The sequence below is a fragment of the Myotis yumanensis genome, unplaced genomic scaffold (genome assembly GCF_028538775.1).
Source record: "Myotis yumanensis isolate MYYU_CA2020_CCGP unplaced genomic scaffold, mMyoYum1.0.hap1 SCAF_14, whole genome shotgun sequence".
Classification (NCBI taxonomy): domain Eukaryota; kingdom Metazoa; phylum Chordata; class Mammalia; order Chiroptera; family Vespertilionidae; genus Myotis; species Myotis yumanensis.
The window spans coordinates 50,122,889-50,149,290 of NW_027223765.1; the positions used below are offsets into that span (position 1 = coordinate 50,122,889).

At 47.2% G+C, this 26,402-nt stretch overlaps 1 protein-coding gene across 2 annotated transcripts in view; it reads right to left on the reverse strand.

Annotated features, from left to right (window-relative positions):
- Positions 1–26,402, reverse strand: part of PRICKLE2 (prickle planar cell polarity protein 2) — a 319,261-nt gene that overhangs the window by 141,208 nt on the left and 151,651 nt on the right. The window contains exon 1 of one of the 2 annotated variants that reach the window (XM_070390930.1): positions 14,567–14,798. The exons of the other annotated variant lie outside the window; for it this stretch is intronic. The gene's annotated coding sequence lies outside the window, so the exon portion shown is untranslated. Of the gene's footprint in view, positions 1–14,566; positions 14,799–26,402 lie in introns of those variants that run through there. 2 annotated transcript variants of the gene reach the window in all.

The window sequence follows — 26,402 nt, forward strand, 5'->3', positions numbered from 1 at the left end:
AAAAGGATAATATGCAAACTGACCCTAATGGCAGAACGACCAGAACAACCACTGGACCAGTCACTATGAAGCTCACTGACCACTTCATGGTTTCTTTTCCCGGCTGGCAGGCTCCGATTGCCTGATGGCCACTGGCAGCGGGGGTGGGTGTGGCGAGTGGGTGGGAACAGCCGACCTCTTGGTCCCTTTCCCTGGCTGTCAGGCACCGGTCACCCAATGGCGAATGGGGAACCAAGGTTGGGTAGTGGCAGGGGACAGGGTCGGCTGCAGGCAGCTGGGGAAGATGGCCCTTATCATAGGCCAGGCCTAGGGACCATACCTGAGCATGAATTTTGTGCACCAGGCTTCTAGTCAGTTTATAAGCTGCATGTACACAGAGCTTTGAATCCAATCCTCCCCACCACTGGGTGACGTGGGCCTTTTCCATCCACTTTCCTGAAGAGTAGACAGAAGCTTAATGACTTGGTCAAGGCCTGTTAATGCTTTAGGCGCACAAGTAGATTGAACCTGGGATGGCAAACGCCACAACTGCTTCCCTTCCCTTTCTCTGTCACACACAGTGTCACCAAGTGGCAAGTTTTGTGGAAGCCAGACCATGACTGCATCTGCATCATAGCTGTCCTTGTGGGGTTACATTCTCATGGGGGTCTATCCAGTTTCTCAACTATTTGATGTTCTGAGCTGAATAATTCTTTATTGTGGGGTTGTCCTGTGCGCCGGAGGAGACCTGGTGGCATCCCTCACCTCTATCCACTGAATGCCAGGAGCCCCCTCCCCCAGGTTGTGAAAATCAAAAATGTCTCCCGAAGTTGACAAATGTCCCCTGGGGGAGAGGGAGGGTGGTCACACTGGTTGGGAATCACTGAGCTATAGAAAGACCAAGTGTGCTTTGCCCACAGGTGGGCATATGACCCAAATTAACCAAACAGAGCGTCCCCCTTGCCCTCCTCTGCCCGTGGTCAGTCCCCGAGTGTGTGTGTCATCAAGCAGAGCCAGTCAGCATTTTTTCGGTGGGAGGGTATTGATTAGGACACTGGGAGAGAGAGAAGGCCTCACTCCTGAGAGCATGGCTCTCTCAGGTCTAGAGAGGCCAATGTCATTGTTGACAACAGGTGGGAAGAAATGAAGCCAATACAAAGGAGCGTACATGCGAGAGCAGAGAGAATGCCCCAGGATACTGTGTAAGAACCTTCCCCCAGGAGCACCTGAAACAGGCTCCACCCCTCCGAATTCTCGTGGCCACGAGCCAATCAATTCCCGTTGGGCGTATATTGGTCTGACTTAGAATCTCAATGCTGCAACCAAGAGAGGCCTGACTTCCTGTGGTGTGTGAGGTGCCTTTCAGCACAGAGTGAAAGCCAAGGTCCTTCCCCAGGACAGCGAGTCTAACGTGCCCTGGCATCCCTCCCTTCCCCTGCTCACCCACCCTGCTCACCCACCCTGCTCCAGCAAGGGTCCTCCTCCTTGCTGTCCCTCAACACACCAGGCACGCTCTGCATGCACAGGTCCCACTGCCTGGGACACTCTGCTGCAGCAGCAAGTCCATGTTCAGCATTCCTCTGGTGGGAGAAGCAGCCATGATAACGATGCACGGTGCAAGGTGGGTACTAGGCTTACCAGGGCGATCACTTTGTAAGTTACATAAATGTCTAATCTCTGTGGTGTACAACTGAAACAATATTGTATGTCAACTGTACTTGAAAAGTAAAAAATAAAGGTCCCCTGTCGAGAGGCAGCTAGCTCTTTTGCACACATGGCAGAGAGGTGCGGCAAGCTGTCAGGTGGGGGACTTGCTCACATCTGTGTGTCTGCTACTCCTTGCTGCTCACCCTGATTTGCAAGTCTGAAGTGTTCAGTTTCTGAGTCTGCGTCTAGACTCCGTCCACCCAGATACGGATTTTTTTTGCTGCATAGCAACTGGTTACACTTGGTGACTTAAACTAGTCACATTTCACATGTTGAATTCTAGTTCACCCAGTGCCCCCCAAATATTTACTAAGCTCCCAATGTGTGCCAGGCTCTGTGCTAGGCTGTGGGGAAAATCAGTGAGCACCACAGACATATCCCCCTGCCCTGATGCACCGTCTATGGATGAGCTTTGCCTGCAGACAAGATGTATTGCCTGTCTGGTCAGACCTTCCGAGGGGTGAACTCACACTTTAAGGGAACACACTGGAGACATTATAGCAAAGTCTTTAAGAATCCATTTGAATCAACCAGAGATGGTCTTTAAAAAGTAATAGACATATTCTACACCATGCCAACATCCCTCCCTCATCTCTCATATGTGCCTTCCTTTCTTTGGAATCTGACAGCTCTTGTCAGACCCCGGCTCCACCACTCACTGACCTTGTGACCATGAACAAGCTACCCAGGCACTCTGAGCCTCCATGTCCTTCTCTGTGAAATAAGAACAGCAACAGTTTCCTTCCTGATAAGGTTGCTGGGAAGATTACGTGACGTGCTTCAGCAGGAAATGAAAAATATGAGGCAATCATCGTGGGGCAATCCTCTGAAGCCAAAAAGCTTTCTCTCCCAGGAAATGTCACCCTCGGTCACACTGAGCATGCCCACCCAGGTCAACCACACACCAGAGGGGTCAGTTGGAAGTCTGCCCCTCCCCACCCATTGGTTGACTGGCTGGAGAACACTGAGCATGAGGCTGGAGTCCCTTCAGCAGACGGGGTAGCATCAGTGGCGGACACGACCCTGCCTCATCCCCATGCTGGTCCTTTACTCTAAGAAGTGGTTTCCTCCAGGGCAGAATCGGTCTCCGTGCAGGTCGAGAGCACTTTGTGATGGTTCCCAGGGCAGAGCAGCACGAGCTTTCCCTGTGCTTCCTACGATCCTCTCTGCCCGAGGAGGCTGCGGGCACGCGCCGGGGGCTCTGGCACAGGAGTCGGGGAGTCTGCGAGAAAGACTCGGCTGTGTATCTTGGCAAGTCTTTGGCCTCCTCTGAGCCTTGGTTTTCTCAGGGGTAAAACCTCAGGGGCTTAGATCAGCTGTTTTCTGTAAAGGGTCAGACAGTAAGTATTTTGGGCTTTGTGGCCATGCGGTTCGTGTAGTCTCTGTCACAACTACTCAACTCGGCCGTTCAGTGCAACAGCAGCCGTGGACCACCCATCACTGAGGGAGCAGGGTACATCCCAGCAGCACCTCTTACAGAAGTCCCGAGGCTGATTCGGCCCCAGGGCCAAAGTCACGGAGCCCTGGGTTAGATGCTCTCTTCTTGGGACCTTCCCGTTCAGAACGGCCATAATGTAATTCTCCAAGATTCACCTCCCATTGGCCTTAGAGGAAGTCTCAAAGGCTAGAAAAATCCTAGGTTAAATTAAAAGTTCAGGAGATCATAACAGCAGCTACCATCGTTTAAGTGATTACTATGAACCAAGTATTATGCTCATGGCTTTATGTGCCTTCTCTCATGTTGTCCTCACAGCAATTTGTTGAGGTAGTAGACCATCATTAATCCATTTTTTAGGGAAAGAAACTGAGTTTCCAGCATCAAAGTATCCCATTCAACATCATCAAAATGGGAGGTGGCAGGGCTGGGATTTTGACTTTTGACTCTTTGACTCTAAAGCCCTTGCTCAAAACTCTTGACCTATGGGATGATCACAAAGCTGTTCGGAGACCTACCCCCCTGGCTATTCTTCCATGCACCCTCCACAAGTTCACGTGAGAAACACTGCTCTCGCATGCCACATGAATTAAAAGGTTGGCCTAAAAATAACACCCGAGTCCACTACTCCAGATGATGAATTGCTTTTGAATGTGGAATACTTGACCCCTGACCAGCTCACGACCTCGCTGTGGTGGTGGTACCTACAGCAGGCCTTATTTGGAAGGCGACCACAAGACCAGTGCCGGGTCTGCTGATGCAACCGGCACTCACCAGGCCCATGCGGCCCCGCTTAGAATTCCTTCAACCCAGAAGAAAGAGAAAAGAGAAGAACCAAGGACCTACATCTTACTGTGGTTTGTCAAGTTTAAACTAATCATGCACAAAACTCTCAAGAAACAGTGGCCCTGGGGAAAATGCAGGGCAGTCCGGAATGTGCATGGGACCTGCGAGCTGATCTCTGAGAGCATTTCATGGTGCGCGCCTGCTGGTGCCCCCTCCACGCCTGCACTACTGTCCACTCTTTTCAATGTCAACAAAGTCTCCTTCAGCCACTGGTGATTATTAACGCAGTCTCTTTGGGAAGGAGGGAGGGGAGTGATAATAGAGGTGGATGTTTCTGCAGCCGCAGTTGTCTTCTCGCGCTGGGTGGAGAGCTGCTGCGCTCTCCAGAGAGCCCTGGTCCGCAGCAGGCGCGGTGAAACGTGGATGCAACAGTTCAATAAATATTTAATGGCCCTTTCCTTAGCTTACTGATGCGATTAAGCAGGAGCCTCATTACTAAAACCTACTTTCACCTCCTCTTTTATTTATGAGCTTTATTCCCTTACACTAACACACAGCTAGGTGTAGGCAAACTGAGCCAGGAATACAGTAGAAATGGGAACAAACTACTCGATTCCACCAGACCATCAAAACTGGATGCGAGTCATATTCTGGCACGAGGCTTGTCCTGTCCCTCAGTGGCAGACAAGAGGGAAACAGAGCCAGACCAGAAGCCAGCTCAGGAACACGGACCAGCTCTTTTCATGGTGATGGTCAGGTTCAGAGGAAGGGGACAGAAGACAGGGCCCTGGATTCAGTGCTCGCCTCCTGACCAGCCAGGGTGAGTTAGTATTACAATAGTATCTTATATATCTGACCAACCATAATCTCCCAGTGTTCTCCGTTCTTCCCAACCACATGGCCCTTGCATTCTGAGTCCAGCTCCAAAGTCACCACTTCCTGGAAACTTTCCCCACCCCGCCCCCTGAGTCAAAATGTACCATTCCTTCATTTGCAATCTCTTGTGCTTCGCTGAAAGGTTATTACAGCTTTTCTCTCCCAGGTGGCTTAGTATGAGAGTCAGGAACAACAGAGTTGAAGTGAAGACTCAAGTCCACTGCCCAGGCTCTCCACTTCTCAGCCGTGTGTTCTCAGGCAAGTTCCCTAACCTCTCCACATCGTACTTGCTTATCTTCAAAATGGAGATGATGGTGCCCCAAAGGACTGGTGTGAGATCAATTATTTGCTCCTTAGCAAGCACTCAAGAGTCCTAATAGCTACATATCCATGTCTATCTCACACACACACATGCATGTATACACACATACACACATATATACATGTACATATCCATACATAGAGATATGAAGTTTCAGATTCCTTCTACATACACATGTAGATGTATGCAGTGAAGTAGTCCATAGAAGGAAAACCTCATATCTACCTTCCCCCAGCTTCCCATTTCTGGATACAAAGCTGTGAACCTGGTTGGCTGAATTCTAAGCCATAGTAGTGAGCAGTCAAAGGCCTCACAGCCAGGCCTGTTTTCTAGCTCCCACGTCCTTCCTTCCATGCAACTTGGTAGGTGTGTGGGCTGAGGACAAGGCTGCCAGCTTTCTCTCAGCGTGCTCCTCTGAGCCTGGTGGCCACGCACTTGTGTCCTGTTCTTTGTGACTGAAGAGAAGGTTGGGTAGAATCTCACCATGTGCGTTAATGTTTAAGGAAAGCAGGAGGCCCCCTTTCAGCGTCAATGGCAGCCATGTGCCCTGGTCCAGCCTTCACGGGGCCTCCCACTGCTGGGTGATAGTTGTCCTCCTTCATTATAGGTACTTTGGGAACATCTTTGGAAGGAGCAAGGGTACAAGTCACCATCAGCTCATCCCTAATATTATTCACACCTACCCTCCCTCGTGCTTGAAGACAGACTCAGGACGGGGAGAGGAGACTCTGGAGTTGGACAAACCTGGCCCAAATCGCAGTCTGCTCCCACAAGGCCCTGGGGAAGACGGTCATCTCCGTAAGACTCACTTTCTGCCCTTGTTACCTGTGGCAGAGGACTCTAGTCACTTATGCCAACATCTGTCCTGCTCCCACAGGACTCCCGCTGAGGTCCAAGCACACCCACAGCTGGAGTAGGCAACTGCATTTCCCAGCCTCTTCTGCAGATCTACGTGCAGTCACAGCAGTGGGCACGAGCTGGCCTAGGAGTCTGGCCAAGGAGAGGGTGGTAGGAGAGGGTGGGACTTCAAGATGCCTCCTACAAAAGAGTAGATGGGTGCTCCTTCCCCTTTCTCTTCTTGCTGCATGAATGCAGGGCTGGTGGCAGCAGCTGGGGCCATGGCACGACTGAGAAAGGAAGCCACATGCTGAGATGGCAGGGCAGGAATAATGAAACCTGGGTCACTATGACAGAGTGAAGCTGCCGGAGCAACCCACACAGTCACCTCTAAACTTCTCCCGGGGAGAGAATAAATCTAACTCATTTGTGCCACTGGCGAGTTCTTCTCTGTCCTGTGCAGCCCAGCTTAACAATACACAAGCTCAGCAATAATGTAAGTAAACGATGGCCTACAGGACAAATCCGGCCCACCACCCGTTTCTAGAGATGGAAATTGGCAATCAATCTGATGGTAGGGAACTGAAACTCTCATCCTTACTCCCTAAAAAAGAACACCCTTCTTATCAGTAGACCTGTATTACAAAACTGAGTTATACTCAATTATTATTATATTTTGATACAGTTTTGATTGTCAAAATTTTTTTGTGAAAATCTGTTTTTTTGTTATAAATTACCATACATGCTGTCCTTGATTTTTGTCTCTTGACTCACAAAACCTGAAATGCTTCCTATCTGGCTCTGGACAGAGAACGTTTGTTGACTTAGGATGCAGAAAAGTCCCAAATACAACTGGCCACACAGAACAAGAAGGAGAGCAGTTACTGTCATGGAATCTCCGAAAGACTCTGGCCCTGAGGCTGCCTCGTTATCTGTTCCTTTCCGTGAAAAAGCATGGCTTCATTCTTTGTTGACGTGAACAAATGAAAACTCTTCCAGAGTTAACCTCACTCCTCTGAAGCACCCCCACTTTCTTTCCTACTTCTTGGTCACCAGGCATCACAAATAAACAGGAGAAAACAACAAAGACACTGACGATGCTTTGTTTTCCATGCCTCCCTCCCATTCCACCTGGCATAGATGTATTTTTCAGGTCACCGAACAAGAAGAACAACAACAACAAAGAACAAATATCCATCCTATGTTTCTCCAGCTAATTCCCGATTTAACATGTATAAATTGCTCATCTGGCACAAATTAATGGAACCTTGGGCAAAGTCATATGTATGATTCTACCATTCACCACATGGTAGTAATGCTTCATCTATGACCAAACTCAATGTGAAGAATTCAACTAGGAGCAGTTCAAGCATGAGCCCCAACCTTCCAACTAAAGGAAAATTATATGACTGAGTGAAAGCAGCAGCTCGCAACCATTTCAGGCAAAGGTGCCAAGTTTCTGGTTCAGGCCCACATCATTCTGCCAGTCTGTGCCAGCTCCTTCCTCCATCCTGTGCCCACAACCTTCAGGTCGGCACATTCTAATCTATAAAACCTTGGGTTGTCCAAACACCAGGCTTGAGATGATGACATGGGGGTGTAGGATTGGTTCAGGGGAGGCCCCAGATGGAGCAGGAGAGGGACAGTTATGGCCCATCATGTCTCTCCTTAGGCAGTCAGGGAAGAAAGGGCTGACTTGGCACTAGTGGTGGGGCCCGAGTAGATGAATGAGGTGGCACTGAGTGGGATGCTGGGAGGTGGAGCTGTGTCTCTGGCTGGGTGTTGACTGCTTTGAAACTACCACATCCAGTCCCAGCCTGCTGCAAGCAAGCCAAGGGAAACGTATTCTGGAAGGTGTGGTGGTTCAAAAGATTTCAACACATCGAGGAACCATGGGCTTGGCCAATGGCTTAGGAGGGTGTCAGGTAGGCCAGGGAAGGATACCAGTTTCTTTAAATCGGTCATGATCCTGATTATGAGAAGTTCTTCATGCTGCAAAGCACCTGAAGCAGGCGATTGGGGTGATGGTGATGGGAGAGTCCTTGATTCAAAGTATCATGGATTTGCTCTCAGCATTATATCTTCCCCCCAAAGATACGCATCAAAAAGTCCACAATAGGAGTCCGTGTAAGAGTCTCTAACTAAAACTAACCAAAGGCCCATGAACAATTGAAGGGATAAACTGTGATGTATTTAACACCGGAATACCTACCATACAACAAAATAAATGAATGATCTACAACTATATACAACTCAATGATTAAATTTCATGGACAGAATGTTGACCGAAAGAAGTTACGAAAGAGTGCATCTTGTGTGATTCCATTTCTGTAAAGTATGAGAACAGGCAACATCTATGATACCAGAAGTGAGGGTTAGATTTCAGAGGCTGGAAGAGACACGGAATGGCTTCTGGGCACTGGTGACATTTCACTCATAGTCTGTGTGCTGGCAACATAAGGGGAGTGTGTTCAGTTTCTGACAAACATCTACACCCATGAAACCTACATATCAAGATAGAAAGCATATCAGCGCCCAGGAGTGGCTCCAAGCCCCTGCTGCTAAGCCCCTTCCCAGTCAGTCCTCCCTCTTCTCCCCGACACCCAACTTGGGATATGTTTTTGAGGCCTTGTTCTCACTGGATCGGACATGGGAGTGTGTGGGAAAGAGAAAGATCAAAGAGGCCAAAAGTTTTTTGCTCGAGCCACAGGGTGGCTGCAGTGCCACTTGCTGACCGGCAAAGGCTGGGAAGAGAAATAGAGTTGGGGTTGTGACATGTTAAGTTCGAGAAGCCTGTGTACCCTCCCAGGAAGACGCTGAGGAGAGAGTCGTGTGCATGTCGGAGCTCAGGAGAGAATCAGGCTGAAGACGTAAACCTGGTCGTCACCGCAGGCAGCTGTGTCCTGATGATGCCCGAGAGGAGGCAAATGAGGCCGTGAAGGAGAGCCCAGGAGGAGAGGACGGGCAGCGAGGAGAAAGTGTCATAGAGGCGCCGAGGTGGGAGGAAGAGGCGGCAGGTGGGACACAGAAGCCACAGAAGGAAGAAGAGCCACAGGAGGGAGCCGCGCCCTCAGACACGTGCTCCTGAGAGGTAGACGGTGACCCCTACGTCCCTCCCACTCTAGGGGAGGGGCCATTGTTGTACCCTTTTACAGGGAAGGAAACCAGGGCTCAGGGGTGTAAGTGACACACCTAAATAAGTGGTGGGAACAGCATCTGGAAGCGCAGCAGCTTCCCCCGGTGTGCTCTGCAGCACATGCACATGCGAGGCTGCAAAGAGCTCCTGGGTCACATCGGCACAGGACATGCAAAGTCAAGTCAAACAGCTGTCCCTACTCCAGGCCCCGGAGCGTCTAACCTGCCAGCATTTCCCAAATACACATGGAACCGTTTTTTTGCTTTCTTGTTTGGAAGAGCAATTCGCCAAGCAGGGGCTCCCGGGAACCCAGGGTGGGAACCGCTGCTAGAAGGCAACACGATCACGTCTTCAAAATGTATTCGAACAAAGTCAAGGTGCTTCCATGGACACATGTCACTCACACCCACAGGAGGAAGTGCTGACACTCACATTCCATTTTACAGGTAATGGAGGCCATGCTCCTGAGGTTAAGTGGTTTGTTCTGCGTCCATCCTGCAGCAATTAAGCCAGATAAACCGGCCCCGGTCCATGTGCCAGGGCAAGAGGAGTCAGGTCAGACCGAGGAGGACCAAGCAAGAGGCTTAAACCAGACTCCCTGTGGCCTCTGCCCGCTCCTCCCAGCACTGCCCCTGCCTTTGCTGCCTGCAGGGACCCAGTCAGGGTGGGAGCAGCTCAGCCTGGAGCCAGAGGAAGAAGGGACTGCAGGTGGCCTCAGTCATGACGTCAGGAAAGGCCCCCACCTCTGGGCATGTGCTCTGGGAAGGGTCCTGTGCAGCGGTTCTCAACCTGTGGGTTGCGACCCCTTTGGGGGTCGAACGACCCTTTCACAGGGGTCACCTATGACCATTGGAAAACACATATAATTACATATTGTTTTTGTGATTAATCACTCTGCTTTAATTATGTTCAATTTGTAACAATGAAATTGGGGGTCACCACAACATGAGGAACTGTATTAAAGGGTCGCGGCATTAGGAAGGTTGGGAACCACTGGTCTTGTGGGAGAATTCAGTGGGAAGGATGTGGCCAGGAAGAAAGCAGGTGGCCCTGGGATCTGGGAAGGACCAACGGAAGGGGGAGAGCTGCCTGAAAGATCCCGAAAGCTGAGGAATTGAAAGGACATCACAAAGAAATCAACCTGACTGTTCTCCGCTCATCAGTGAGAACCCCAGGCGATGAAACACTCACGTATTAACTTCTGTGCCCGCACCTCTGAGCAGCTCCCTATGTTCTGCCACAGCGAACCCCATAACAGGGCCTCATGGACCGCCCTGCTGAATGCCGCATCGTGGAGACGGCCCTTCAGCAGAGGGACTTGAGTGAGGGGGCACTAGGTTCAAATTGTAACGAGAAGACACCCCACCCTGCAACTACCCAGAGCATAAGCTTGAGCACATGGACTTTGGAGTCTGACCATCACAGGTTCAGGCCCCCTGAGTGGCCACTTAGTAGCTGTGTGTCCCAGGGAAGTTACTGAACCTCTCTGAGCCTACCCTTCCTCATCTGGAAACGGGGATGATAATGGCATGTACTCCACAGGGTTAGCGTGAGGACTTTAAATTACAATGAACAACAAGCAAAGTGTGTCTTAAGACAGAACCCAGGGTCCCACCTGGGATGAATCTTGAGATGCCAGTTCCAGACCCACTGAAACAGACCCTGAAGGACATTCTCAGGCACAGGAAAGTCTAAGGAAGATTCACAAGACAAGTCTGTGCTTAGCAACAACTCGGTAAGTTAACAGCTATCATTCTTCTTGTTACTATACTAGTAAAAGGGTAATATGCTAATTAGACTGGGTCAACCGGACATCTTCTGGACGTCCAACTTCCTTCTGGACAGTCACGGTAGCAGGGGCTGAGGCAGAGGCAGTTAGGGGCGATCAGGCAGGCCGGCAGGGGAGCAGTTAGGGGGTGACAAAGCCAGCAGGTAGAATGGTTAGGGGTAATCAGGCAGGCAGGCAGGTGAGCAGTTAGGAGCCAGCGGTCTTGGATTACGAGAGGAATGTCTGACTGACGGTTTAGGCGCCATCCCGCAGGGATCGGGCCTAAACCAGCTGTCAGACATCCCCTGAGGGGTCCCGGATTGAAGAGGGTGCAGGCTGGGCTGAGGGACCCCCCCTTCCCTTTGTACACAAATTTCATGCACCGGGCCTCTAGTTTATAATATGCAAATATAAGACCTCTTCTCCAGGCTGGACATCCTACCACTCAAAATTAGAATTTATCTGGAATCCAACTCAGTAGATATTTGCTCAGCCTCAGAAGCCTAAACCGAGTGCCCATCATTGGAAAAATGGAAAGAAAATCAGTAAGTAATCACAGCAGCCTGGGTGAATGCAAAGTCATCTTTTGCAAATGTTCCCAATAAATCAAACAGTCATACTTTTTATTTTATTTTTTTTAACAAACAGGCGTACGAAGCAAACTTTCCGAGATGTGATAAGCAGTATCATGTACACTTGCCACCCCCCCCCCCCCCCGCCCCGCTCCCCCTGTAGGCTGGCATCCTGTCTGGGAAGGCACATTGTGAAGGGGGAGACCCTCATGACAGGGACAAGGATTTCCATGCACAGCCTGGCTGGTGAATGTCACTGCGGAGTAATTCTCAAAGGCCTCTGGGCTAAATGTGCAGGGAAATCGTCCATGGATTTTCCCAGACATTGAGTCCCACAGTGCCTGTGTCTGCCTGTTCCCTCCACCACCCCTGCACCTGCCATTCTCCTGGAAGACGTCAGATACAATGTTTACTAAAAACGAGTCTTCCTCTGCTTGTCACACAGAGCATCAGGTTATGAAAGAACAGGGTCACCCCAAACATCTGCACGGTAACCCAATGCTAAGTATCCTGAAAAAGAACCCCTTGCCAGGTAGTGTTTGAGAAAATAAAAATAAAAAATAGCAACAAAAAAAAAACATTCTCTGGAGCATTACATTTAAACTCTCAATATGATTTCCATAAAGTTTCATTATATTCAACAAGGATTACCATTCTGTGTTCTGGCAGCTAAAAAATTATTCCCTCTGCTTCCTCTCACTGACATCAAAACATCACACCGAGTCTGTATTTACCCAGAGCTCGCCGATTTGATTGTACAGGTAGGAAGTGCTTAAGGTGGGTGGCCACCTTTCAGGAGAGATGAACCAAACCAGCGTGGGGAGCACAGCATCTCTACGACTTGGTTTTCCAAGTTATTAAACACCGCGGACCCCGCAAGCACAACCGCACAGAGCAGAGCTGTCCCCTGGTTGCCCCCAGAGTCCTCTCATTGCCCATTCTCCACGTTGCCCATGCACGCTGGGGTCAACTCAACACAGCACCACTTCGCCTTCTCTGCAAACGGCTCTACAAAGACCACAAATGTCATCACCAAATTGGTGAGCACTAGTGCAAACCTTTGCAACGCTCCTTCCTCAAGACATCTGTGCCCCTGAGGATAACAATCCGGCTTAAAGGAAAACTTGGGAAAAGGAGCCAAGAGCTTTTCCTGCTGAGGCCAGTGGGAGGAGGCCAACGGGGAAGTAGGCTCGATAAAACTGTCTCCAAAATATGTTCCACCTTAAAAAGCTTCTGAAGGGAATGAGAGTTATTTTAGTTTCTTCAATGGGAGTCCAAAAATAAGAAATAAAAGGCTTGTTGATGGAGAACCCTGGGGGGTGAGAGAGGTTGAAGACATCCGAGCAGAGAGATGCCTAGTAACAGAGCGGGCTTGTACTACACCCAGAGCTGTGTACCATCTGAGGCTGATTCAGGAAAATGCTCGGATCTCTTGGTAATTTCCTGCAGACAGGACGTTTAATCATCTCCAAGCCTCTACCGCAAGAGAAAAAATAAAAACCTAAACCAAATGATTCACACTCTCAGAACGAATCTGCCTTCAGAACAAGGGCTGTTTTCTGCTCTTGAAAAGCAGCCAGGATTTGTTGTTCTAACAAAGTGTTCTTTTCCTCCACGCAGAAAGAGAAGTCGCTCAAGGAGTGCTTGTACTGATTTCTGTTTTGCATTTCGGGAAACTTCCATCCAGTCAACAGTTTCTCCTGGCAGGTTCTCAGAAATCCAGCGGGGGCTGGGGAGTCCGTGACCAAGAACACGGGATCATTTTTATAAGCCCATCCCCACTTTTCTGGTCCCACGGGACGAGGTTTTATTGTAGAATGAGCAGAATTAGCTGCACATATAAATTCTTCACTGCTAGGCTCACTTGACACCTTTATCTGAATTGCTCCACAGCTGGGAAGATCTGGCAGTTGATGGTTTGAGAAGGAAAGGCCCGAATCCTCCCGAGTGCTATCTGCTCTCTCTGTGCGTACAGGCCACGCTCATCTCTCTAATTACTCAACCAGTTGCACAGATAAAAACATCTGTTTGCAGAAAGCAGGGAACCCAAAGTATACAAATGATTCACACCATCTAAACAAGTGTAAATACAGGCCAGCCCAGCAAAAGGAGGGCCCCTAAGAGCCAAAATAATTTCATGGGGTGGAAATGGAGTTTAGCAATCCGTGCATCAGACTTTGCTCCAATTTTGAAAGGTATTTCTTCCAGCTGCCTCATCTTAAAAACAACAAAACAAAAAAACCACACAACTCTGACCCTCTGCATTGGGCTCTCAACTTCTGGCTGAGGTACACACACACACACACACTGGAGTGGGGGCAGGAAGCTGAAACTACATAGTCTAATAAACCCCCCTCCATGCCCTACGGATTATTTTGGTTTTAAAATTTCCCAGGATCCAGCTGCCAGATACCCCAGATTTATAGGATCCCAGTCCTCCCCAGTCCTGACCTGAGACAGCCAGGTTCCGGTTAACGACACCCCAACAGCTTTCTCCTCCTCTAGACTCCCTCACATAGCACATAGCCCCAGGAAGACCAGGAGAGGAGGGGGTCCCTCCCCAGCCCCCACTCCCTATTCAGAGAGAATAAATGAACAAACCCAGTTTCGTAATTATACAAATCCACCAACGAGAGAAGGAATGCATTTGGAAAGCTATAGGAAGATAAGCAAAAAGGAGTGTGGGGAGATGTAAATAATTTTCTAAACTAGACCTTTCTGAAGACATTAAAAATAGTTTTGACAGTGCAAGAGAAATAAGTAGGTCATTAGCAACATATACTTTAAACTATTTGAGGAAAATGAATTGTCAGTGTATAAAGACTTTAGAAAAGCAAGTTCTGGGAAGTTTCAATGTTTCCTCTGAAGTCGTCTTAATACAATAACATCATTATCCCCGCCTCCTGATTATATCATTATTGCTATTATTGGTTAATAAAGTGGCTGCGCAAAAGCTGGCAAAAATGATGCCTCGGTCTAGGTCCCTTCCCGGGAGCACAGGACCTTCCAGTCTCTGTGGCAAGGAGCATCCCTCTCAGCAGCAGTTTCCCAGCTCAAGGCCCCCTTTCCCTGGGAGGGTGGTAACAACCAGGAGCAGATGCACCCCAGCGCCCTCCTCCGTGCGCCCGGGGCCCGCGGGGCCACTTACCCGGCTCAGCCTCGCATTGCTCGCCGCTGCGGCGCCTCCACCGCCAGGGACCTGGGGGAGCCCGGAAGGGTCCGAAGACCCAGGGTCCGGGGTGCGGCTGAGGCTAAGAAGCCCAGCGGGGCGTGGGCCAACAACTGCCCGAAGCCAGGGGGGGCCCTTCAGGGGCTCCGTACAAGAGGGGTGACATTCCAGGGGCGGTGGCAGCTGCGCCGTGCACACCTCCGGGTCCAGAAAAACCGTAGGTCCTGGGGAGAGGAGCTCCAAGCACTCAGGCTGCCTCTGGGCTGCTTAAAGGGACGCCTCCCCACCTCCGGCTCTGCCTATTGGTGAAAACTCTGAGCCACAGGCCAATCCTAGACCTGTTCCCAAATTGAGATTTCAATCAAGGGAGCTACTGCTTTAAAATTAGAAAGGGCTGATATGGGGGTGGGGTGGGTATTAGGCACTTTGCAGAAGCAGGGCACAGGCTCTCTGGCCCCTGCACACAGAGGTCCTGGGAGCGGGCAGGAGCTGAAGAGCAAGACTGTAAGGTGCAGAGCACGTGAGGAAGACAGGGACATGCGGGACCAAGGCCTCATCTCTCCACCCACCTCCCCACAACTCACTCATCCTTCAAGGCACATCCAATTCTTCACACAGCTGGAGACCCTCTATGCCTGGGAAGAGCCCCAAGCTATGTGCTTCTAAACCCCCCTATTATTCCCCTTCCAGTTACTCATCACTTTCACTTTCTTGCAATAATTGTCTCTCCCTTTACACTGTAAATTCCACTAGAGCAGGGATGTTTTCATCCATCATCACTCCCTGCCTGAAACACTGTGAGCTCTCAGTAAATATACATATGTGGGTGGGTGGAAGGAAGGAAGGAAGGAAGGAAGGAAGGAAGGAAGGAAGGGAGGAAGGGAGAAATATGTCCTGTGTTAGTTGTGACAATACCAATGTAAATTAACAGGCAGTATGCAAGAGGCCGGGTGTTCCTTTCCGACAAAACTGTGTTCAAATATGGCCTCCATAACTTGTGCCTCAGTTTCCTTGTCTGTGGAGCATGATCACGGAACCTCCCATCTCCCAGGGTTGTTGCAAAGATGGCACTAGCTCACCTCTGGATGAGAGGAGCTGCTCAGTCAGGAGCTGCTGTTATGATTGAAATCAAACTATATTTGCTGGAGGTTGGGACTGTTCTGACTGCTGATATGGCTTCTTGGTGAGTACACAGCCATTCATGAAACAGATATGAAATAAATGCCACCTCAGTGCCAGGACCCATGAAAGGTGGTGCAGTCACCAGTGAAAGACAAATGTCCTTGACCACAAGGAAATCATAGTGGGGGATCAGGGTGTTTTAGTCAAGATTTTCCAGAGAAACAGAACCAATAGAATATGTCTATATATCTATATCTCCACAGATATATACATATAGAGATATAGATATAAAGATATAGATATACATTTATTATAGGAATTGACTTGCATGGTGATGGGGTATGGAGGCTGAGAAGTTCTATGGTGTGCAGTCTGTAAACTGGAGAACCAAGAAAGCTGGTGGTAGAATTCAGCCCTAGTGCGAAGGCCTGAGAGTCAGGGACCAGTGGTGTAAACCCCAAGTTCAGTCCAAAAGCCTGAAAACCAGGAGGGCTGATGCCCAGGGTAGGAGAATATGGATGTCTCAGCACAAGCAGAGAGCAAACGGACCTTCCTCTGCCTTTTTGTTCAACTAGGCCCCCCAAGGATTGGATGACGCCCACCCACATGGGCGAGGGTGGTCTTCTGTGGGAAATCTGATTCAATGCTAATCTCTTCCCGAGACCTCCTCACAAGCACACCCCAAAATAATGTTTACCAGCTCTCTAGGTCTCCCTTAGAGGAGTGAAGTTGACACATAAAATTGACCATTACAAGGTTAGGGAGAAAAGAGAGAGTAGACAAAGCGAACTATGTTAAATGATACTCAAGCAAAGACATATTTATAGGAATGTCTGTGGTAGGATAGTTTATAATATTTAAATAATGAAAAACAATGATCCAATAAAAATAGGGGAAATGGTTAAATAAATGATGCTACATCCATGTCATGGCATACGATACAGTCATGAGAAAAGAAAGAGCCAGAGCTCAGTGCACTAATAAACCATGAACTCCAAAGTACATTGCTAAGTGCAGTGCAGAAGGTAATATGTATCCCTGGTTACATACACAAATCTTCACATACTGTGTACACATATGTATGCTGTATACATGTGTAAAATGTTTCTAGAACTATGCCTACGAAAAAGGTAAAGGTTATTATATCTGGCAAGCTGGTTTAAGAACTAGGCAGTCTAAGATGGGAAGGAGACTAATCTTTCATCATATATCCTTGTGTATTATTTGAGTGTTTTGCCATGATAAACTCCTAGTTCTGGCAAGATGGCAAATGATGACAGCCTGAAAACTCCAACCCTCAAACACATAGATATGATAGATAAAATAAACCAAAAATTCTTTTAGTGCTTAGCTGACATGCAATAAAGAAAGGAAAAGTCCCAGGAGGTAGAACTAAAGAAGGAACTGAAAACAAGAATGGTAAGCGTGTAACTTCACTGTGGCTATGAGGGAGAGGGAAGGTGCTTGGCAGCAGGGGAAATATTTGTCTTGGTTCCCTAGGGGCTAGGGTTTTAATGGCCATGCAGGAGAGAAGATAAGGCCTTGCATGGGACAAGGAGAAGCACAAAGTTGTCAGGAGACCTCTTCAGAAATCCAGGAACACTCACTGAGGGCTGTACTCTCAGTGAACAAATAGATTAGAAAAATTGCCAACTAGCCCAGCATGTCTTATCTGTCTGTACCTGTATTCTATGGAGGAGGAAAAAGTTTAAGCTGAGAATTAGAAACCCTAGTCCTATGCCTTTCTCGAGAGTGGGATACTAATAACAAAAGTCAGAACCAGGCAGTTGTACCTGAAAATTTAATATAAAAATTGGTCTGGTCCTGTTCATGATATGGCAAGAATGCCTTACAGAAGCCAGTGAAAAAGTGCCCTGGAGAGCCGGTTCCAGAACCCAACACGTGGGCTGGCCGAGGAACAGCACCCAGGAAACTGACAAGTCACAAGTCAACAAGGGAGGACCAGAGGCTAAGAGTTAGAGCCCATAAAACATTCTGGAAAAGAACATGAAATCAAGTTTGAAATGATTAAAAATCTTAAAGCTAGAATTGAACTTCTAAAAAAGAACAAGATATGATATCTATCTCTCCCCACAGATTCATTACAATTAAAAACTCGATGGCTAAGTTAAACAGAAGGTTAGTTACTGCTGAAGAGAGAAATATGGATCTCAGAACATTACACAAAATGAAGCACAAAGGGACAAAGAGCTGAAAATTTTAAAAGAAAGGTTAATAGATATGGAGGCTGGAATGTGAAGGCCCAACATATGTCTCTTAGGAGTCCCAGGGGGAGAGAACAGAGGGGATGAGGAGAGGCATAATGGTGAGAAATTTCTAGAATTTAAAACCCTCATAAATCCTCAGATTCAGGAAGCACAAAGCATCTCAAGCAGGAGAAATAAACATAAGAACATCTGCATGTGTTAATTATTCATAAAGATACAGTTAATAAAAAACTGAGGTGAGGGAAAATGAAACAGGAATGCAGTGAGAGAGGTAAGCAGAGGCGCTGAGTGTGCAGAAGAGAAGCAACACTCTGTCCCCACCAGGGCTGGGCTGGGCTGGGCTGTGTGTCTCCAAATCTTCCACCCCCAAATACAGGCTGAGGCAAAAGCAGGTGTACAGCTGTGAGTATGTGACACACAGAGTTTATACTTTTATTAGTGTAGATTAATCATTGTGTTCTTTTCCATAGGAACAACTGTAAACCTACTTTTGCCGCACCCTGTATAATGAACTCTGAACTACAGGAGGTCCTTGAAGGCCTAGCTGTACACTGCCTATGGTGCCCACATACCCAGGCAAAGCGGCAGAGATCTCCTGGGAAAGATGTATTCATTCAGACATCAAACAAAAGGGGCAGAAAAATAAAAATAAAACGCAGCACCTGTCCTCAAGAATCTTGCTCGAGGGTGAAGGCAGCAGACAGACAGTCCGTCGCAGAATGGGGAGTCATAATAAGCGAGTGTAAACCGCTGTGAAACAGGAAGAACATCTCCACCAGCCTTGCAGGAGAGGTGGCACTGTGGGAAGGCCTCCCAGGGGAGGTGACATCAGCACGGAGGGAGCTGGGATCTTCAGGGAAGACGCTTTAAAGCCCAGGGCTGCCACTGACTGCCCTGACTTTGCCAAGTCATAACTTCTCTAAGTTTCATTCATCTCATCTGTAAAATGACATTCATTCACCAGTCTTGGGTTGTTTGAGGTTTAGGGATGATATATATGATGTATATAAAAAGCATTTAGCAGAAGGCCTGGCCTGTGAATTGATTTTCACTAAATGAATAAGTAGTATTATTATTAGATGAAATGCAGTGCAATGATAAAAAAAATATGCCTTTTGTTTTAAAAGTCAATTTGCTTCTAGAAGCTGAAGGAGACAGAGGTTTCAGCCTGTTTTCATAAAACCACCTTGAGGAGTATGGAATGTTTGCTCAGTTATCCACCCTGAAAAGTACATTATCATGCTATCAAAATATAAAGAGATAACAGATCTGGTCCTTTTCACAAAGGAACTTAAAATACAGTTCCCCCCAAAATAACTAATGAAGGTTGCATATGTTAAGTGTCAAATGTGTGATTATCTCCACTTTAAAGTCCCCAAACTGTGACAAACTTCTTATCTATATCATTGAACCTTCAGATTTCCAACCAAAAATCAAGTTGGAAGAATTCAGCCTCGCAGAGAAGGAATAGATGGGCCCTCTCAGTGTTTCTCAATAGGTTTGTGAATGACTGAGATGATGGATGGGGAAGAAATTCGTAAAGTCCAACCAATGATTCCAAGTTGCTGGGCTCTGCCAATGCTCCCAGACGAGAACACAAAGCAATCGGGCCAATATGCAGGGATGGCCTGAATTAAAGTAGATGAAATTTAATAATGGCAAGGGTTGTCTGCCCTCTGGAAGAAACTCTGAACTGTGCAGTCGTAGGAAAGAATTGGCCAAGAACATGCTTTCCATGCATTCCTCCATGTAGCATTTAACAAACATTTACCTAATGTCTACTATGAAAAAGGGTTTGCCTTATAGGCTGGTTAAATATGAAAAAAAAAAAAAACATACACATGAATAAAACACGTTGCCTGCCTTCAAGCAGCATAAGAGGTAGTGATCAGAAATCCTCTGCACTTAATGCCCATCCCCCCAACATTCTTCTCTCACCAGGCAACGGTGCTCTAGCCTTTAAAAGCCATCTCAAGTTTGTTCTAGAGCGGTGATGGCGAACCTATGACACGCGTGTCAGAGGTGACATGAGAACTCATTTTTTGGTTGATTTTTCTTTGTTAAATGGCATTTAAATATATAAGATAAATATAAAAAATATATGGCATTTAAATATAGAAAATAAATATCAAAAATATAAGTCTTTGTTTTACTATGGTTGCAAATATCAAAAAGTTTCTATATGTGACACGGCACCAGAGTTAAGTTAGGCAGGGGTGGGCAAACTTTTTGACTCGAGGGCCACAATGGATTCTTAAACTGGACGGGAGGGCCGGAACAAAAGCATGGATGGAGTGTTTGTGTGAACTAATATAAATTCAAAGTAAACATCATTACATAAAAGGGTACGGTCTTTTTTTTTTTTTTTTAGTTTTATTCATTTCAAATGGGCTGGATCCGGCCTGCGGGCCGGGCCGTAGTTTGCCCACGGCTGAGTTAGGGTTTTTCAAAATGCTGACACGCTGAGCTCAAAAGGTTCGCCCTCACTGCTCTAGAGATTCAACAGCATCGTTTTTCAGGACAAATAGATTTCATCTCTCAGGCGAACACTGATTGATTAGTAGTGGCTTCCTGGAGTGCTGACTTGACAAGAAGTCCGAGGTACATCATGGCAGAAGGGATGCTGTGATTGATTAGTCATGTCTGTCACATGGATGGAGCAGGACTGGCAGCACTAGAGCCGAATCTGACATCTCCCATGGAGCCCAGCCCCCTGCTTCCACAGATGAGGAAACAGAACAGGTCTTTCTTTCTCCCTGTGGCATTTTAAATTCAGCAACTCTAGCAGGGGCAACCGAGGAGAACCTCCAGATCTGAAATGTTGCTGAGAGAGAGAAAAAAGCCTATGGCTTGGAATATTTCTGATGAGCTTTTAAGATATCCACTCAAATCCTTCAGCAGCCTTTCATTTCTGCAGCAAACTGGCTAAACAGAGAAAACTATGGTTGTTGGTCTGCTGTTTAGCTGCAAAGCCCACCCCCAGACACACAGAAGATTATATTAAACGTGTATTATTTAGTATGCTCATGGATTTAAAACGTTTCGGGTGACAGGAATGTCTATAAAGTGAATACGTTTTGGAAACACAAAATGAATAAATACATAGAATAGTAACTAACATGTTATTTAAGAAAGGACAAAGATTTTTATCACTGTATTCTATTAAATGGTACAGATATCAGCAGCCAAAGAAAGGAAAAGAAAGGCCCTTATTTATTTTCATACAGACACTTTATATCCTGGGGACCCGGTAACAGTAACTAAGGAGATAGGGCTGTCCCTGTAAGTGTTTCCACACCCAATCTATAAACACAACCATCACCCGGCCCAATCACAAAGAATCCGGGCTCGCTCGCTCGCTGCAAAGGACGAATCGGTATAAACGGACAAGAGATAAGCAAGAAGCCCACCCCCAGCCTGGTTCAGATACAAAGAACAAATTGTAGTATTTGACTGATATGCCAGCTCTTCTGTCATGCCAACTGCAAAGTGAATTTTATGAAAAACCAACTCCTTGAGAAATAGGTCTAATTAATTCAGTTACATAAATTCCAATGGAATATTCGGGAGGAGGGATGGGAGAGCAAGAAAAGAGGAAAGAGAATATGAGAATGAGGATGAGGAGAAGGAAAAGGAATATGAGAAGGAGGGAGGGAAGAAATGAATGAATGACTCAAATCTGAAAAGAATGTTCCAGAGAACACCAGGTTTTCTTTGATGCTCTAAAAGGTAAGTTCTGACTTACGGCGACAGGAAGCCAATTTATATTTCAACCAAATACACTGTTGAAAATTTGGGTAGAAAAAAAATTAAAAGCTGACCCAATGCAAATAACTCTTCAATACATCAATTGGTCAGATTACTTTTTTCCTCCAAGACACACTCATTTGCATACCACTGTCAGGATTTCTAACAAATATGCTTTTACTAAATATCATGTTATTTGTCATATGGAATATACCTTATATTATTAGGTATAATGAATGAACAAATTGTGGTACAGTCACACAATGGAATACTACTCTGCAATGAAAAAGAATGAATATAAGCAGCAAGATGGATGAACCTGAAACATATGATGCTAGGTGTAAGAAGCCAGGCTGAAAAGGCTACCTAATGTATCATTCCAGTACATGACACTCCAGAAAAGGCAAAATTATAGCAACAGAAGGCAGACCAGTTGTTGGCAAGGGCTAAGCTGGGAGGTGCAATTGAGTAGCAGGAGAGAAACACACAGACCGGTCCATATCTTGATGGCGGGAGTGGTTACATGACAGTGTGCATTTGTAAAAACTCATGAAACTGTAACTTAAAGAGCAAATTTCACTGCAAGCAAATACACACACACAGAAAACACAACAGCTTAAAATAAACAAAGTTAAAGCCATCTGTATTATCACTGTGATGTTAATTTTTCTGTATTAAATATTTTGTTAGCTTACTTATTTTTGTAAAGATGTTCAATAAATTACTCAAAAAATCGTTACTTAGGTCTGCCAACGAGCACACCCATGAAGCAGCTCTTTCTTCACTAAAAAGGGAGAGGATCACGTTTTGGAGAAGTGGCAACTCTAGCCCCCAGTGAGCTCTTCTTTCTGTGCTTACAAAGCATAGAAGACTGAAAAGATGATTTTTAAAAACTCTGTGTAACTCAATGTGAGTTATGAACTCGGTACCACCCAAAACCATGTCTCGTTTTGGAAAACAGGGCTTCGGACAAGAAGATCCCCGAGCAAAGGGTTGCATCTACCTTCCTCACAGCATCGGAAGCACCTACCATCGCCAGCACAGGAGAAACTTTCCTAATGTGAGCAGAATACACCTTTCTGCTGTGTCCCACACCCACCCTTCCGGAGAGAAAATTCCTGGGCAGCTCCGTTCACCACCAGACAGCTGGCTCCAGGGAGCTGGCCGCCAACATGCCACTGGCATGGTCACCAAGAACCAGCCCAGCCAGCTCTCTCCACTCAACACCCTCCCAAGCCCGAGCCTTGTCTTCTGTCACCCTCCTGTTGTTAACTGCTCCTCATGGGACATGGCTTCCACGCCTGTGACATGCCAGCCACGCAAAAGCATGGTCAGTGCTGCAGGGGAGACGTGGTCATGTAAAAACCTCCGTGCTTTTCAGAGAAGCAGGCGCAGGAGGCTAGAGCCACATGATGTCTGAGATTCGCTGTAAAATACTTACAAGAAAAAAAGGAAAGAGAGAAGGAAGGTGGGAATAGGAGGGGGAGGGAGGGAATTTAGGCAAAAGGAAAAAAAAGATGAAGTGCATATAGCCAAATTTTGATAATTAAATGCGTTATGTGGGGATTATTGTACTATTCTTTTACTTTTGAGTATGTTTGAAAATGTTCTTATGAAAGAAAACCTTTCGTTATGATTGACCAGGGCACACTGAGTTTATGCCCTTCTGTTTCTGCCACGGTGATTCCAATGTCATATTGATTTGATTCTCATGGAACTGTTGACCAAAACCTGTTTAAGTGTAGGGTGTTCCCCCTCCACAATCTCTCCCTAGTCTATGGCTACTTTCTTCTCCACCTGGGTACTTGGGTCTCTGGTTCCAAGTGCAGGTCTGTTCATTTCTTTATTTTTACTTTCAGCTGATTACCTCTATGCATGCAGAAATGTGGATCCTTACTCTGTTTCCTAATACTATGTAGCATCTAGTCTATTCGTTTCCATCGCTGGACTCTGTCTATATAAGACCCACCTGGGATGTTGTCAATTCTGCAGATTCCCATGCCTCAACCAGGGACATTCAACTTCATTATGTTTGGGACAGGGCCTCGAACTTGTATTTTTGTTTTCCTAAATCCAAACTAATATGATTTCTCCATTATATCAAGTTGTGTGTTTTTTTTAAAGGATGAATGATACTTAAAGATTGAATAGAATCTTTTCGTTACATCCGGGGAGGGGAAAAATATTAGTCATATTACCTTCGATTGGCCACTCCCAAATTGTAAAGGCAAACTTTGCAGTTAGTTCACAAGGAAACCAACACCTCTCAAGCTCTTCAGTGCATTTCTAGATGAGGTCATTTGTATGGACATCAGAGGCTGGTGTCAGCATTTCAATTTTCTGGGCCTACATGTTGGCATCTCTTTCCTTGGTGTGGTCCTGTACCTTCACGCACATTGCTTTGGAGGGCGTGCCACCTCCAGCCTGCTGATCTGCATCTCTGGGCTTTCTTGGGAAGTTCATGAGTCAAGCATTTGGAAAACAAGGAAGGATTATGGGAATTTCCCCCACTCTGCCTTTCTATGAATTCTATGCATCCTTGCAGCAGCCCTTTGCAGTAGGACTATGATGTCCCCATTTTTCAGAGGAGGAAACCAAGGCCCAGAGAAATTAAGTAACCTGCCCCTAGGAACACAGTGTGCAAGTGGCAGGGATGGGATTCAAACCCGGGCAGTTCAGCTTCCTTCTCACACGTACTGGTCACTCTGGCTAAAATATAGAGCGTATTGGACCCTAGTCGTGAGAGATATTTAGAAGAAAGGCCAATTTGGCTCAGTGGATAGAGCATCGGCCTGCAGACTGAAGGGCCCCGGGTTCCACTCTGGTCAAGGGCTCATGCCCAGGTTGTGGGCTCGATCCCCAATAGGGGTGTGCAGGAGGCAGCTGATCAATGATTCTTTCTCATCACTGATGTTTCTCTCTCTCTCTTTCTCTCTCTCTCTCTCTCTCTCTCCCCTTTCCTCTATGAAATCAATAAAAAATATATTTTTTTAAAAAGAAGAAAGGCAGAGAGGACACCAATCATAATGGATTCCTAGGAACTTTTCATGTGCTTATACATTTATCCACTCAACTGTCCACCTTACACTTACTGAGTAGCTACTACATACAAGGCATTATGGCAGTAAGCTCTGGGCGCCCAGATATAAAAAGGACACAGTTCTCACTCAAGAGACTCGAAGCCTGGTGGGAGAGAGATCTATGTGATACACACACGCGTGAAACAAAGCCCTGGGTGCGTAGCCCAGGCCGGGGGAGTGCTCGGGAACAGTGGAGGGAGTGGACTGAGCCAGCACAAGAAAGGGGTGTTTACAGCCCATCTTAAGAATGAGCAGGGATCTGGGAGATGACAAGGGGAAAGGTACCTTTAGACAGATGCGACAGTGTGAGCAAAGTTATGGAAGCTTGCAAGAGACCCAGGAGGGGCAGGGCAGACAGACATGTCATAGAGCTAATTAACCTTGGCACCGTAGGCACTGGGGCTGTCCTATGCATGTAGGGTATTAGCATCATCCCTGGCCTCTACCCACTAGATGCCAGTAGCACCCGCCCTGGTTATGACAACCAAAAGTATCTTTAGATAGTGCCAAATGCCCTGAGCAGCAGGACCATCCTTTTGAGAACCTAGACTAACGGGAAAGCTTGAACGTGTGTGTAAAAGAAGAAAAGGACCAGGGGCTGAAAGGAGTACAGTGAGGTGGCTTGTCTCTGTATCGTGAAATCAGCCAGTCAGCCCGGCCCCTCAAACTCTAAATAAGCATCCGGCCACTCTGAAGCTCATTTCCTTTAAAAGGGCCTCCCGCCAACCCCTGCCTGCAGGCGCAATGCACATTAGAAGCCATTAGTTGGGTAATTAATTTGGGTGCCTTCTATCTCACCATGTGGCAGACAGAACTCTGCAATGACCTTCAAGATTCTTGGCCCTGGGGTTGCACACATGTTCTCCTAGCCCTTTAATCAAACACTAATGCACATGCTGCTGTGAAGGGATTTTTGTAGCTATAACCGAGGTCCCAAAACAGTTGACCTTAAAATAAGGAGATTATCCTCAGTGAGCCTGACCTAATCCCATTAGCCCTTAAAACAGTCTGGGCTCTTCCTGGAGACACAGATTCAAAGGGTCAGGGGCATTTGATGTAAGGGAGACTCAGTCACTGGCTTTGAAGATGGAGGGGCCACGTGGCAAGGACCTAAAAGGTGAGCATGGCCCCTAGTTGAGAACCAGCAGGGCAGGGAGGAACCGCAGTCCCACCACCACCATTCTGTCGATCACCTGAATGAGCCAGGAAGAGGAGCAGCTGAGAACACAGATGGCCACCATGCTGACGCCAGCTTCCTAAGAACCTGAGCCGAGAAGCCAGCCACACCAGGCCTGGACTTCAAACCACAGAGACTGTGGCCATTTGTTAAACAGCAATAGCAAACAAATACAACCTTGATCCCACAATCCTCCGAGGTCCAGCTAAACGCTCCTCCTCCATGAAGCCTCTCCCCACTGTGCCCAGAGACCAGGCCAGGCCATTGCAAGTTTCCTCAAATCACCACTCACTCATGCTGATCCTGCAGACCAAAGCCCTCATCTTCTTGTGACATCTCGTGTTGATGAGGTACTATCTTGCCTCCCATTGACTATTTCCTGAATGATTGCAGGCTCTTTTGTCTGCCCCTCCCCTCGCTCCGCCCTGCCCCGCCCCCTAAAAAAAGTCAGCACTAAGAAG